Genomic DNA, 14,291 nt, shown 5'->3' with positions numbered 1-14,291 from the left:
TGGAGCTAAATGCAGACAAACAAAATGTGGAAACAGAACTTGCTTTTAACAAGAAGTGTGCCTTTTATTATGTCTGAAAACAAAACACTAACCAGACACGAAAGCCAACTAAAAGAGAAACTAGTCACAAAAACCTAAACTGGGAAAGCTAGCTACATGAAAACCTGGAACACAGGAAACATAGGAAATACATGAACATTTGAGACATGGTAAGGTTAACAGACAATAACAGCAGGAAGCAGAAATACACAGAAGGGTAATGAGGGAAGTGGAAACACAGCTGACACAAATGAACATGACACCACAGGGGAAGCAAAACTAAAGACACCGAACATGGAAAAATAAAACAGTAAATAGTGAGACGCAGACTGTGACAACACGAGCTCGACAACAGGACGTGGAACCCGCAGACAGGAAACACATGACAGACAGGAGAGGCATGGAATGAAAGCGAGGAGGGGAACACGGGAACAGAGCAGGGAAACAAGACACAAGGACACACACATAAACACAAACACACAGAGAAGGACACAGGACAAAGACACAAGGGGAACCTAATACACGGGGACCTAAACTGATCACATCCATTTCTCTATTGATTATTTGTCATTTGCACGATCTGCCTCATTTGTCACGTTGCCATGTTCTCTTCCTGTCCCCTTATCTTTTAATATCGTCATGCAACCCAAAGGTGGATGACGTCCCTGCTTCGCCTGCTCTCACTCACACACAGGACACCACTTATACCTTCACCAAAAAAGCTTTGTGGACTTGCCACAGCTTGGCAGCACGGTGACTATTTTGTGCCCATAAACTGAACATTGACTGCTTTTCCTTTGTTTTGTTGCCATGGCTACCTGTTTAGATTGCTGTCTTTTTAGTCCTCGTCTAAAACGTAATTCCAGTGAAGTGTTGTTAGATACACAAAAGCAAGTTAGCCCCGGGTATTAAATAACCTACTACTGTTTGGAAAACATAGTTTCTGTTCAAACACAGACCTCAGACAACTCTTTGCTGCCTGCCTCTAACAGCTCGAGCTGGAGTGAATTTGATGTGATACTACGTGTATTTTCAAATATGAAAAACTTCAACAGACAAGAAGGAATGCATCACGGTAGCTGTATCACACTCAATCTCTCCTTCGTGCTTTTTGCACATTTGAAGAGTAGAAAAATAAATAAATCTGAAAATGTTACGCAACAGGTTTTTGATAAACTTCTCTGTGTCACACAAGTTCACTCCTGAAAAAAGTGTTGCTCAAGCAATTAACCCCGAGCTGAAAATAGCTGAGGGGTGTTATCTCAAACAAAGAACTTGATCATCCCATGAGTGGAAAACATGGTTGTGAGCCCTACAATTACATGAACTGATGACTCGTGCAGAGTCTTTGACAGACCAGTGCTGAGTTGCTCCCCAAAATCAGCCTTCTGAGAATTAACAGGAAGCTGTTCTGGATGGGCTCTTTTACACATGCTGCATAACTTATTGATGTATATTGCCATTTCCAGCTCAGCAGCTCAGCTCTACTTTCATCCCTTGCTTGACATGCATCAATCATGCTTCTTTTCCGTGCAGAGAAACTCAGCGATTTGCACTTCATAGGCGATCCTCCTTCGTGTGATGAAGTTTGACCTGGTGTGCAGGATGGCTCATAAGGCTCCATGTTTGAGATTAAGGTGTTGCATCCTCTCTGGCAGGACATGGATAGCTTTCCCCATATAGTGAAGTCAGGGTTGCATTATGAGGAATAAAGGAAGTGCTACATCTCATACCGTGTTTTTGCTCTTCTTTTTCTCTGCACTTTATCCCCATTATCTCCACAGTTAAGTAGTCCTGTCAAGATGAAGAAGGAATCTGCTTCTGACTGTGGCGACAAAATGCCTTCCATGCGTCAGTTTTTATAAGTCAAAGGTGGTCCCATTTGTTCCCACAGTGCTGCAGTCTGCTGGTCTGTTGCCGTCTGCTGAAAATCCCAAACTGTTATTGACAATGCTGACAAGTAGGCCGTCCCCCACAGCCCCTCAAAAGATAAAGGGCTCAACATGACATTTCAGCAGTGAAATAAAAAGTAATAAAAAGAGCGTAGACCTGTAAGTATGACACCAGCAGCAGATTACAATCAAACTACAAAATACATGTGAAGAAAATTAAAAAGAACAAGATATGATGAATGAAATAATGAAAAGTACTTTATTTACTCCATATTTGAGAATTCTTTGTTAATGTGGTATTATTATCATTATCATTGTTGTTAATAATAATAATAATAATAATAATAATAATAATAATAATAATAATAATAATAATAATAATAATAATAATAATAATAATAATAATAATGCTGCACTGGCTGGCCTGTATGTTTGTGTGTGTGGAGTGTGGATGTTCTCCCTGTGCCTGTGGGCTTTCTCCTTAGGTGCAGCCCAAAGACATGCATGAGATTAGGGGAATTGGGATGGTCTGTCCCTTTGTGTTACCCCCTTTCTTGGGTGTATCTTCCCTCTCACCCTATGACAGCTGGCTTAGTGCTCCAGAATCCTGGTGATTGGATATTGGATGAGCAGAATAAAATGGATTTATCCCCGCTTGCATCTTAAATCCTGCTACAATGTCCTGGACCATCTCCAGGACCCCTTTTCACAGCCTGAGGTTTGGGTCCTGTCGGCTGTGGCAGACTCTCCTGCCTCTAAGGATCTGGTGCCTGTTCTTATGCTGCCATAATCAGAGCCTCTTTGTTATCCTTCAAGTCGTAGGATTTCTGGATGTCAGCCACTTCCTCTGTCTGCTGATGGTACATCTCATGAAGGGACTCCATGTTTCTTCATGTTTTCTCATCGCTTGCTGCGTTTCTTCCTGGGGACCATCTTCCTGATGTATTCAAGGATGATCTCGGTTTAATCCTGGCTCATGGCTCTGGCACTCACTAATCCTCACCCACATTATTTTTGTTATTATATGGCTGTAATTGTACACCTCTCACTCAACATTCGAGGTAGACTTGTGTAGGATCTAAGCCTGGGGACCCTTTCTGTCTCATTTTTTAACCCATAAATTATATTTTCTATAACCTAACCAACAAGAACTGGTGCAGAAAACTAACAAAAGTAAATAAATAGGAAACCATTTAAACCAAATAGTGATTGAAAGCTAGCATGATCAGTGATTGTTACAGAACTCCACATGTGCAGAAATCAATGACTTTAAGCATATTTTAACTTATACACTGTATGCTTCATTTCAAACTTAAACAATGCTTAAAAAGAACTCAACCACTGAATGCTATCCAAGTGAGGCTAGATGGGGGGCAGCACTTGGCCATCTGCGTTTTGTGGATGATGAGGCTCTGTTGGCTTTATTAGAGCGTGACTTCCAGCAACACTGGAGCGGCTTGCAGCCAAGTGTGACATGGCTGCTATGAGATTTGGCACCTTAAAGTCTGTGGCTATGGTTCAATGCCCAAAAACTGGGGAGTGCTCCCTCTTTGTTTTAGGAGGGAGGCTGCTTCGAATGAGGGGGTTCAAGAATCAAGAATCTTCTTGGCTTAATGGGAAGGTGGAGCCTGAGTTGAACCAGTGGATTGTTTCAATAATAATAATTCCTCCATCCGTTCTCTTCTGCTGATCCTTTCCAAGGTCGTAGTGGTGCTGGAGCCTGTCCCAGCTACCATAGGGTCTACCCTGTCTCTCATGGAGGCAGAGTAAACCCTTGACAGGTCACCAGTCTGTGGCAGGGCCAACACAGTCTCTGTCAGTAATAATGCAGGTGTTTAACTGGACTATTGTGGTGAAGAGAGAGTTGAGTCAAAAATTAAAGCTTCACCAGTTCATCTATGTCCCGATCCTTGCCTTTGGTCATTGAATCTGGATAATGAATAAAACACGTTTGTGAATGCAAGCAGCTGAAATGAGTTTCCACTATGGGACTGATGGAGCGGTTTGAGGATCTGATGCCTCCTGGGGACCAACCTTTGGAAGTTTTCCCAGCATGCCCAGTGGTGAGGAGATCCTGGGCTAGACCCATAACCCACTGCAGATTATATATATCTCATCTACCCTAATCTTAAACATTCAGTTCAGCTTATATGATCAGTTGGAAAAAGGACTGAGATTTGTTTAGCTAACTCAAATCAAAGCTGTTCCATCTGTGGTTGAAGTAAATGCATTTGTTCTGATTTTGCTCTCTGTCTCAGCTGGGCTTGAAGGTATCAGTAACGTGGGTTAGAAACTCTGCTGAAAGATCTGGGAGCAACAGGAAAGTGGCAGATCTCCGACACGGTATGTTTCCCACATGGGATACTGACTTGTAATTTGGCACAATTAGAGTGAAGTGTAGCAAAGCCTTAAACTCGCACGCCTCCATACTTCGTTCACCATTTCTCTGGCTTAATGGTTTAATTTTTCCAACTTTTTGACGTTACCATATAAGTCATCTTGGATCTAATCAGCCAGAAGGACAGTTTTCTTTGTTTTAGGTTCCATCTCAAACAGAAACATATGAATTTTTCTTTCGCTTGCATCAAACGCCCTTCCCCCTTCATTTTGCTGAGCCTTACACCTTTCTTATTTACAAAATCCCGTCTTTATTTCCTCTGAATGTTTGATCCCTACAGCTCCTGACACAAATATGCTCACCCGCCAACCTCCATTTCCATCACCAGCAGCCATACATGACTTAGAGCTAGATGATGATGGGAATGGAAATATTTATGAAATTTAATTAAATATATATAGTTGCTCTACAAATTTAAAGCCATGTTCAGTAAGTAAAACTTTTAAAAAATCACCCCTCCTGATTAAAATTTCTCTTTAATCCCTGCTTGCTGAATCCTTGTCACTCAGTCTGTGATCATGTTTGTCAGCCTCCTCCTGTCTGAATGACAAATGACACCTTCCAGCTCATGTGAGAGTGACAACACTGGCCTTTGAAAATGTTGAGGTCCTAATGAAAAGGGAAACTTTAAAGCCAACCAAACCAAAAAAACCTGATCTGGCATGTCGACTGAACACCTTTGATCCATTCGTCCATGCCAACAACTGTTCTGCTGAGTAATGATCCCAACACACACACACACACACGCACACACACACACACACACCGTCATCTGCAGATTGTCTCTGTTGCTTTAGGGCCAAGTATCATGCACACATTACTTTCTCCCAGCTTTGTCTTTCAGTTAAATCTTTAAATGTCTCTTTGGCCCACTGACTGTTCGCTGCACTCAGCTATTGTGTGCTTATATTTACAACATCAGCTCATTTAAAAACTATGGTTATTGTGGTTATTGTAAAACATGTTTAATGGGCAGTTACAACACTTTAGAAAACAGGAAGAGTTGCTCAGTTTTATGTGGGAGACAGACGCTGTACAGAGGAGCAAGGATAGCATTGATGTATGGACCTGTAGCAAGGTACCAACTATATTTAAGAAGCTGTAGGAGAGTGCAGAGGATGCTTGTGGCCATGCTACCTCATAAGCGAGAACTTTAGGAAAGAGGTCAGTAAGAATATGTGACAAGAAGAAAACAGAAAGAAGAATATCCAGCAGCATTTTGTAACTGCAGGATGGGTTTGTTTTTAGGTCCTGACTGTTTACACCTGGTGTTTCAAACTGATTCTAGTTTACAAGCCAAAGTGTGCCACCTGCAAATGTATCCCTGTAAACTGACTATGAAGTGAGGCATCCATTTGGAAAATGTTCACATTTATTTATTCATGTATATGCACAAAAGATGATGTTGAGGCTACTGGTGAAATAATCAGAATAATCAGAAGTTCAGATGTCTTCCCTTTTAAAAAAGGACTAAATCCTACCAAAGATTAAAGTTTTCACAGATCATAAAATAACTGATGTGAAAAACTGAGAGTTTCAGGTAGAAGAATTTTAACAGACTTGAGTTTGTGTTAAAAAGAGGAGATTGAGGAAAAACTCCAGAGTTTAGTGTTTTATGAGCACAGCACAGCTGTTTGCTGGCCCTTTTTCTCCCTTTGGTGAAAAATAAAACATCTTTATATGGTAATATGGTTAATTTATCTTTTGAAGCTAGAGGATCATCCACCACTAAATCTATAAATCAGGAGCATTTTGATCATATCTGAATATTTACGGGTTAGATTCCCTCCAGCCTCCTGTACAGGGCCAGGTGGTAATCTAATTCAAAGGGCACAGTTTTCCTATTTGTTTTCCTTCTTTTATTGTTTACTGATCATTGCTGGGAAAAAATAACCATTTTCCTCACATTACAAATATAAATGCTATTTTGCTCAATATAAAACTTGTTGCTCTCGAAATCGGCGTCTGAAGAGCCCTTCCTTCAATGCATCGCAATCAGCTTTCCTCAAGAAAATAAGTGAGTCTAGTGTAGTTTGCAGTGTTTGAGAATCATGTAAGACAAGTGTTAGGTAATTATAAGATGAGGAACGTGGTGTTTTTCTGCATGCACAATATGAGCCGTTTGGAAATTCATCCCCAGCATTGAGCCTTAACGGTGAAATGAACCAGAACAGCTGAGAAAAAGCTTTTTATTTACTGTTCAAGGTGGGAAAATACATTATTTTTCTAAAAATGGAGTGACTATCATTTTGTCCCCGAGTAGATTCTCACCTTTAGCACATGTGTTTTCTTAATGCAGATTTTTCCCCCTGCATTTTACAAAAACACTTTCTTACACCGACTTCTCAATGACCCATCTGAAATGGGCTGATTGCCTCGCAAAATTGTTTTTTGGCCTCTCTCTGAGGTGATTGTTTTGATGCATTTTCTCAGATCACCTGCAGCCTCTTGGATAAAGAAAAATCTCTCACACCATGATTTTACCTCCCGTTAATGCCCCCCTCACTCGCCATCACAGAACATTTGGACAGATTGCTTACTAACAGCTTTCTCCCTGTGAAATATTACTGCGAGCCTACAGAATAATTCCCTTCAAAGATTTATTTTACCATGTAGCTGCTTTTCAACGTAACTGTCCCGTCTCTGCTTCACTGTCCATTAGTGCATTTACTCTAAATGTATTCCCGTTGAGATTGAACCCTGAAGCATTAAACAGCGTCTCTGAAACCTCTCGAGCTGTTATTGAAGCCGTGCTGCTCAAGTTCACAGCAGTTTTCAATTTCAGGGCCTTAAAGACAAAACGAGGAGCGCTGCTGCACCATCAGTATTGTTTCAAATTTCAGTTTAATTCAGCAAACAAATCATCTCAGAGAGGCGTGATATTACAGCAGGCATACAATAAATTCAACACTTGTACAAAATCTAAATGCAATTTTCTACACGAAGAGTGGACATAATGGAATTTTGCTCAGTATTCATATCCTGAACTGTAACAATCTTCTTTAATCCTTTGCACATGATGTCAGTGGGAATGAGAAGGCTCTCATGGAATGGTTGGGAATGGACTGTTTTCTCCAGGAGAGACATTTAAATGTAGAGAAGAGAGCTGTGGAGTTCTGACACTTTGTCATGTTAATTCTCCCCTCAAAAAAAGCTACATTTTGAGGAGCACTCCTTTGTTTTCAGGGTTTGATGTTAGATTATTCGATCTTTACAAAAAGCTGTTACCTACATTTGCATTCTATAATTGCCTCTTTATCTTAAAGGGTTTATCAGACAAAGGAAGGAATTCGAATAGCTTAAAATCACGAATACAGACATAATCCAACTGGCTTCCTTGATTTTTGTTTTTTTCTTTGGGGGGGGAAGGGTGCTATTCTTCTTCTTCTTATTATTATTAGAGCAACATGTTGTGTTTAATCCCTGACTATGTCAGAGTTAGCTCTGGGATTTTCATAGACGATTCATTTGTTACTGGTGTGGATCACCATGGTGTCTAGGGCTGGATCTGTGAGTTTATTTTGTATTTTTCAGGCTTTTATGTAAGTTTTTTTTTCTTACATTAGATTGCATTAATGTTAAGTTCTTGTGTTATTTAGTTAGAGTTTAGTTGAGTCATTTATTCTAGTTCATGTTTCATCCATGTCTCTGTGTTTGAGTCTTTTCCTGTGTTCTGTGTAAGTCTGTCTTGTCCTCTATGTTTAATCTTTGGCGATGCTTTCATCTCCCTTATCTGTTCCCTTGTGTTCCCTTGTGTTCTGTGTCTCCCCAGTCTGTCGTGTGTGCGTTTCCATCTTCTGACGTCAAGCTTGTGTTGTCATGTCTATGTTCCATTATGTTTCCTGTTTTATTTTGAAAGTCTTATATTTCCATGTTGAATGTGTTTAGTTTTGGATTTGGGTCCAGACCATAAACACACCGGCTGCTCAGCCGTGACACATGGTAGCTGATGGTGTTAACCTAACCTGCTCTGCAGCACATATGTTCCAGCTTAGAGATCAGCAGGTCACAATCAATCACATGACCATTTCTGGAAGATCCCCCTATTCTTTTTTTTATTTATTTTTTTAGATTACAGGTAAAATGTATGATCCTGAATCTGTAAGTCGCTTTGTTAGTTGTTTAGTTCACAAGGACACGGATACACTCTCACAGCAGACAGAATAATAAAAGACCAGCTTTTTATCTGGGTTGAATAAAATAAAACCAAATACATGCTAATATGATTTTAGCTATGCAGATGCCAAATGAAAGCAACAACAATGAACAGCACTTGTTGGTGAAGTGGAAACAGAAACGGAAGGAAACACCGCTGAAGACAATCAAGACAATCAACTGAAACAGCTAAGAGACAGCTAGCTTTGTAAAACTGAAGTGACAAAGTCCAGCTAAATACAGAAATCTCACAGTGGCAAAACACAAAATACTATGAGAAAATTAAAAAAGTATTAAAAAATTTAAACAATAGAAACTCAAAGCCAGTTATACTAACTAATGATTCAAAACAGAAAGATTAATCACAGATTTGGACTCTTTGGAAATGTCATGGTCCCTGTGCCTCCCCGGCCAGCCCAGTGTGGCCACAAGTGTTTGTTGTTTTTCTCTCGCTCTCTCTCTCCTACCTGTCTGCCTGGGCGGAGCTCTGATTGGGCTCCTGCCCTTGGCCCACGCACCTGCAGCTGATCTCGAGCGAATTGCAGTTCTCTGGCTCTTAAGGCTGGGGCTCTGAGCTATTCGTCGCTGGAATATTGAGTAACTCTCGTTAGTATTGCCTGGCTTCCTTGCGATTCTACTGTTCCCGTGTTTGCCTTCGACTTACCCTCGTCTGTGTAAACAGGTTTACCTGGATCAGCCCTTTTGTGACCCCTGGACCCCGTGAGTAGGAGAGTGAGCTGAGCTGCTTGTGTGGAGACTATTTGGATGAGGAGCAGAGCGAGTGCGAAGAAGTGTGTCTCCCCAGCCTATTGATCCCCGGGACCCTGGTGTTTCCCCCCTCCCTTCACGTGTATATAGCGCACCAGTGTGATTAATAAAGTGTCGTTGAACTGTGCTACCTCAGTCTGCGCCTGAGTCCGTTCCACCCCCGTGACAGAAAATTTGGACTATTTCCTTCAGTCTCCAGGTTTCTCTACTAAACAAGTTTGTAATTGTTAGCCAAAACTAATACTAATTATTGAATATTAATTTCATTCTATTGATTTTACAGTCTGGTAGTTCTGACTAACTCTGAATCTGACTCGTTTGTCTGGTTCTGCATGGAGGTCATGTGTTAAACAAACACCCTTTATTAAGCAGTGAGGGTCAAATTAAAGAAAATGATCCATCTCGTTTCTTAAGTCGTGATAACTTTAATTATCATCACTTTGTATTTTCATTTGTTTCCCTGCTGGCTGGGCCCAGGGGCCTGCTGACCTGTTGGAGCTGAATCTGCTGACAGTCATAACAAAGGGAACTACTTCTTGTTTACTCTGATGGGATCATTGAACGCTGTCTGTTGGACCCTGGCCACTCAGATTTCCTTTAATTTATTCACAGCATGTTTCCAGACAGCTTGATTTCCTGGATGATGTGTGATGTTACACAGCATTATGTTCATATAGCTGGGGAAGACCAAAATCCTTGACATACCAGGTTTTTTAAGTGGACTGGATTGGAGCTAATCAATATTCTTCTTACCGCTACATACCCATCAGCATGTTCAATTCAATTCAGTTCAATTCAATTTTATTTATATAGCACCAAGTCACAACTATAGTCGCCTCAAGGCGCTTTATATTGCACAGTAGATCGTGCAATAATTCCTCTCAGCACCTCATTTTCTTTTATGGACTTTAGTGATTAGTTCCCGGTCCATGTACGGTGTAGGAGGAGTGTGGAGATTTTTATTCCTTTCAAAAGTCACAACCTGGATGTTAAATCTTCAAACTTGATCACACATTTCAGTGAAGATCACATCTTACCTCATTTTCTTGACCTATTTATTCCTTTTGACTGTTTCATTTCCTTAACTCGCAAATGAAACAGTCATGGTTTGGAGAAATCCGTCTATATTACTACAAAGATTAATGCAAAGATAATACACTTTTGGTCGCTTGATCCTCGCCCTTGTCCAGTACAATGTTTTTTGTTGTTACTGACCAGAAAAGGCGGCGGCGTATCTCTATGATACTAACCAGCTATCAGGATCTGTTATTAAACTATTTCAATTTTTTGCCCTCTATGTCATCCTCATCATCCTCTGATGCTTTAATATCGCTGCCTTAGATTTTGATCAAATTCATCTGACTGGAGGTTTGAACTGGGACGGTAAATGTACATAAATGTACATAATGAATTAATACAATGAATCAATACTCAATACGCATAAATGTTTCCAGACTGAAGACCTCAAATAGCTTTTAAACAAGATTTGAAGCATTCCTGGGAGCAAGCTGTCTTTCATGATTTATGGGACTGTGACTTGAATAGAATCTACCTCAATACTGAACTAGCGAGTAAACACATTTGTAATGCTTTTATCAAAATTATAATCACACTCCTTCCTGTAAATTAGAGTAAAAGGACATAACAGTCCTTGGTTTTCAACTTTCCTCCTCAAAGAAGGAGCCTGGCTGATTTTTGGTCAGCTCATAAATAGTTCAGTGTCCTTAATGAAAAAGGTGAAGTCACAGTTTGACAACCTTAATGATTCTGAGAAATTTTCAAAAATAATGAAAATATTCTATCAGGCATGTAACTACATGTGTTGCACTATATAAAACGTCTGTACTTTAATTGAAAAATGCAACATTCGCTACTGCTTTAATTAACCTTTTTATTCTTTGGGGTCTTTATTTGAGTCTTTACATCTAGATTTAAAACCACTTAAAGAACAGGAGGCTCGAACTCAATCTGTGCTTCAACATTTGACTTTTGGTCCTCAGACGTCCACAGGGCATCAAAGCTGTTGGATCCAAATGAACCTGCAGGTGCTGATCACTTCTTAAACTGGCTAGATCATTTACAGCAGAACCACTCATTTAAATTTTTAACCTTACCCTCTTGGCATATTGTAATCTTTCTGTGTTCTCATTTTATTCAAAGGAAGTGATCCTTCAGTTCAGTAGCAGAAGTTAAAAAGCCTAACCGTTTGCTAATGAAAGAATTCCCCAACATCTGTCAGGTTATTGAATAATACAGCGAAATAACTGCTGCTGTTATAAAAGTTAAAGAAGTTTCTGATGCAGTGGAGAGAAAGAAATACTGTGCTGCTCTTTTTCTTGATTTGTTACTATGGACTGGTTGGTTTCATTATATCATTCGTCCTTTAAAACTCACATTAAAAACTTGTCCAAGTTGAAACTTTTCATATTTTTTCTTCTCACTGTGAGGAAATACTTTCTGCAACCTTTTAAATTTTTTTTTGATCATAATAATCTGTTTTTTTATTAGTGCATCCAGTTAGTAGCAACTTTTTTTTTTTTTTTTTTTACAATTGTGCTTTTCATTTTGTAACTGGCAGTCGGCATCATGGACACCCTTCTTCTCTGCTGCTGCTAAGTGGCCATCTCCGTCTCAGACTTCCCCATTGATCGTTTTTTAGGAAAAAATGAATTAAGAAGAAATATTTTAATAGACTACACCTGTTTCTTGTAGCAATCTGCAGAAGGATGTGACATTGCTGGAACTGGTTATGTGGGGAGTTCATTTCTTTACTCAGGTTTTATTTGTTGTAATTTCTGTTGCCCTCGAGACCAGGTCTCTGCTGAGAAAAGAGATTTTCAATCTCAGTGAGACTTTAATCTGGGTAAATAAAGGATAAGAGGATAGGTGTTGGTGTTTATATTACAACCAATGACTTATTTAGCTACTGATAGGCCTGTGGCAGTGAAAGCTTGAGAAGGCAGCCTGACTCCCACCTCATCCCCAGTGTTGGATAACGTTACCTTCCTGTTGTGTTTGGGTCATTCTATTCGGGTGATGGAAAGGTGAAGTGTAATGTGCTGTGTCGGGTTGTTTTGGTGAGACAAAGCCTTCAGTTTACCACATCATCTGGATTCCAACATTCAGCTGTAGTCATGAGATCTGAGCTCATGAATACAAGTGGCTGAAGTTAGCTCCCTCTGTAGGGCTGCAGCAGTCAACCTTAGACGTGGGACTCTTCTCTACTTCTCATGCACCTTTCTGTAGAACCAGGTTTCTCCACAATTACAGCCAATAGAACTTACATATAATCTATTTTTAAGTGGCTTGGTTTGTTCTTTATTTCTGGATTTTCTTATTTTCCATGTCAACTTAATGATGTATTATTCACTGGGAACATCCTGCCTCAGAGGGATGCTGATAAACTAGTTCATACTTTTGTTACTTGCAGCCTGGACTGCTGTCATTCATTATTATCAGGCTGTTTAAAAAGCTAATTGAAAAGCCTTCAGTCAATCCAAAATGCCACTGTGAGTGTAGTGACAGTGATTATATTTCTCCCATAATAGTTTCTCTTCATTGGCTCCCTGCTACATCCACCCCCGAGATGGTTAGAGTCTAGTCAATTTTAATCAGAATCAGAATCAGAATACTTTATTGATCCCTGGGGGAAATTATTTTTTGTTACAGTGCTCCATTTTAAACCAACATTAAGACAAGACAGACAATACGCTAACTAAGAATAGTACAACATATACATATATATACATACATACATACATAAGTCACTTATAAATAAATATTTGGAAAAGAAACATGTGTAGCTGTAGCAGCAAACAGTGTGTTAAGTGGATGCGTTGTACAGGGAGATGGCCACAGGCAGGAATGATTTCCTGTGTCGTTCAGTGGTGCTTTTCGGTAATCTCAGTCTCTCACTGAACGAGCTCCTGTGACTGACCAACATGTCATGGAGTGGGTGGGAGGTGTTATCCAACATTGTCTTTATCTTGGACAGCATCCGCCTCTCCGACACCACCTTGAGGGAGTCCAGCTCCATCCCCACAACATTGCTGGCCTTACGGATCAGTTTATTAAGTCTGTTGGCATCTGCGACCCTCAGCCTGCTCCCCCAGCATGCAACAGCATAGAGGATCGCACTGGCCACCACAGACTCATAGAAAATCCTCAGCATTTTCTGGCAGATGTTGAAGGACCTCAGTCGCCTCAAAAAATAGAGACGACTCTGGCCCTTCCTGTAAAGTGCTGTGGTGTTTTTAGCCCAGTCCAGTTTATTGTCAATGTGTACTCCAAGGTATTTATAGTCCTCCACAATGTCAGCACTGACCCCCTGGATTGAAACAGGGGTCAAGTGTTTCCTGGTCTTCCTGAAGTCCACGATCAGTTCCTTGGTCTTTGCCACGTTGAGCTGCAGATGATTCTGCTCACACCACGTGACAAAGGAGTCGACCACAGCCCGGTAAATGCATTTTCCCTCAAACAAAGTGCTCAAAAAACGCCACAGTGACAATTTCAGTTACATATTTCAATCATATTATCTCCCTCCAGGCTTAGATTTAAAATTCAATTTTTAATTCAATTCGGTTTTATTTTCCATAGAGCCAAATCACAACAGCCGTCACCTCGAGGTGTTTTGTATTGTTAAGTAAAGACCAGCTGGAGGTGATGGGACGAAGACAGGATGATCTTTGTGGAATCTTCTGCTTCACGTACGAAGTCCTGAATCATGATGATTCCATATTATCCAAACAGAGCACTACTCTCAGACTTACTTTTGTTAAAATGGGTGGACAAGCCCTCCGCTATCAGGCACCTGTCCCGAGGAACCAGTTCCCGGGTTGGATTCAGGGAAAAGACTCTCTCTATTTTTACGATTAAGCTCAAAAATGTTAAAAATGTCTTGTTTTTTGATAAAGCTTATAGGTAGAACTGGATTAAGTGAACCCGACTCATTGCTTACTTGAACTAGTGGCTGCTGGGGGAATCCCACTGAAGCACTGAGCACTGCACCTCTCATGTTTCCACTAAAAATGTGTTTGTAA

Source organism: Maylandia zebra, linkage group LG13, assembly GCF_041146795.1.
Source record: "Maylandia zebra isolate NMK-2024a linkage group LG13, Mzebra_GT3a, whole genome shotgun sequence".
Lineage (NCBI taxonomy): Eukaryota > Metazoa > Chordata > Actinopteri > Cichliformes > Cichlidae > Maylandia > Maylandia zebra.
This window is presented reverse-complemented; position numbering follows the sequence as displayed.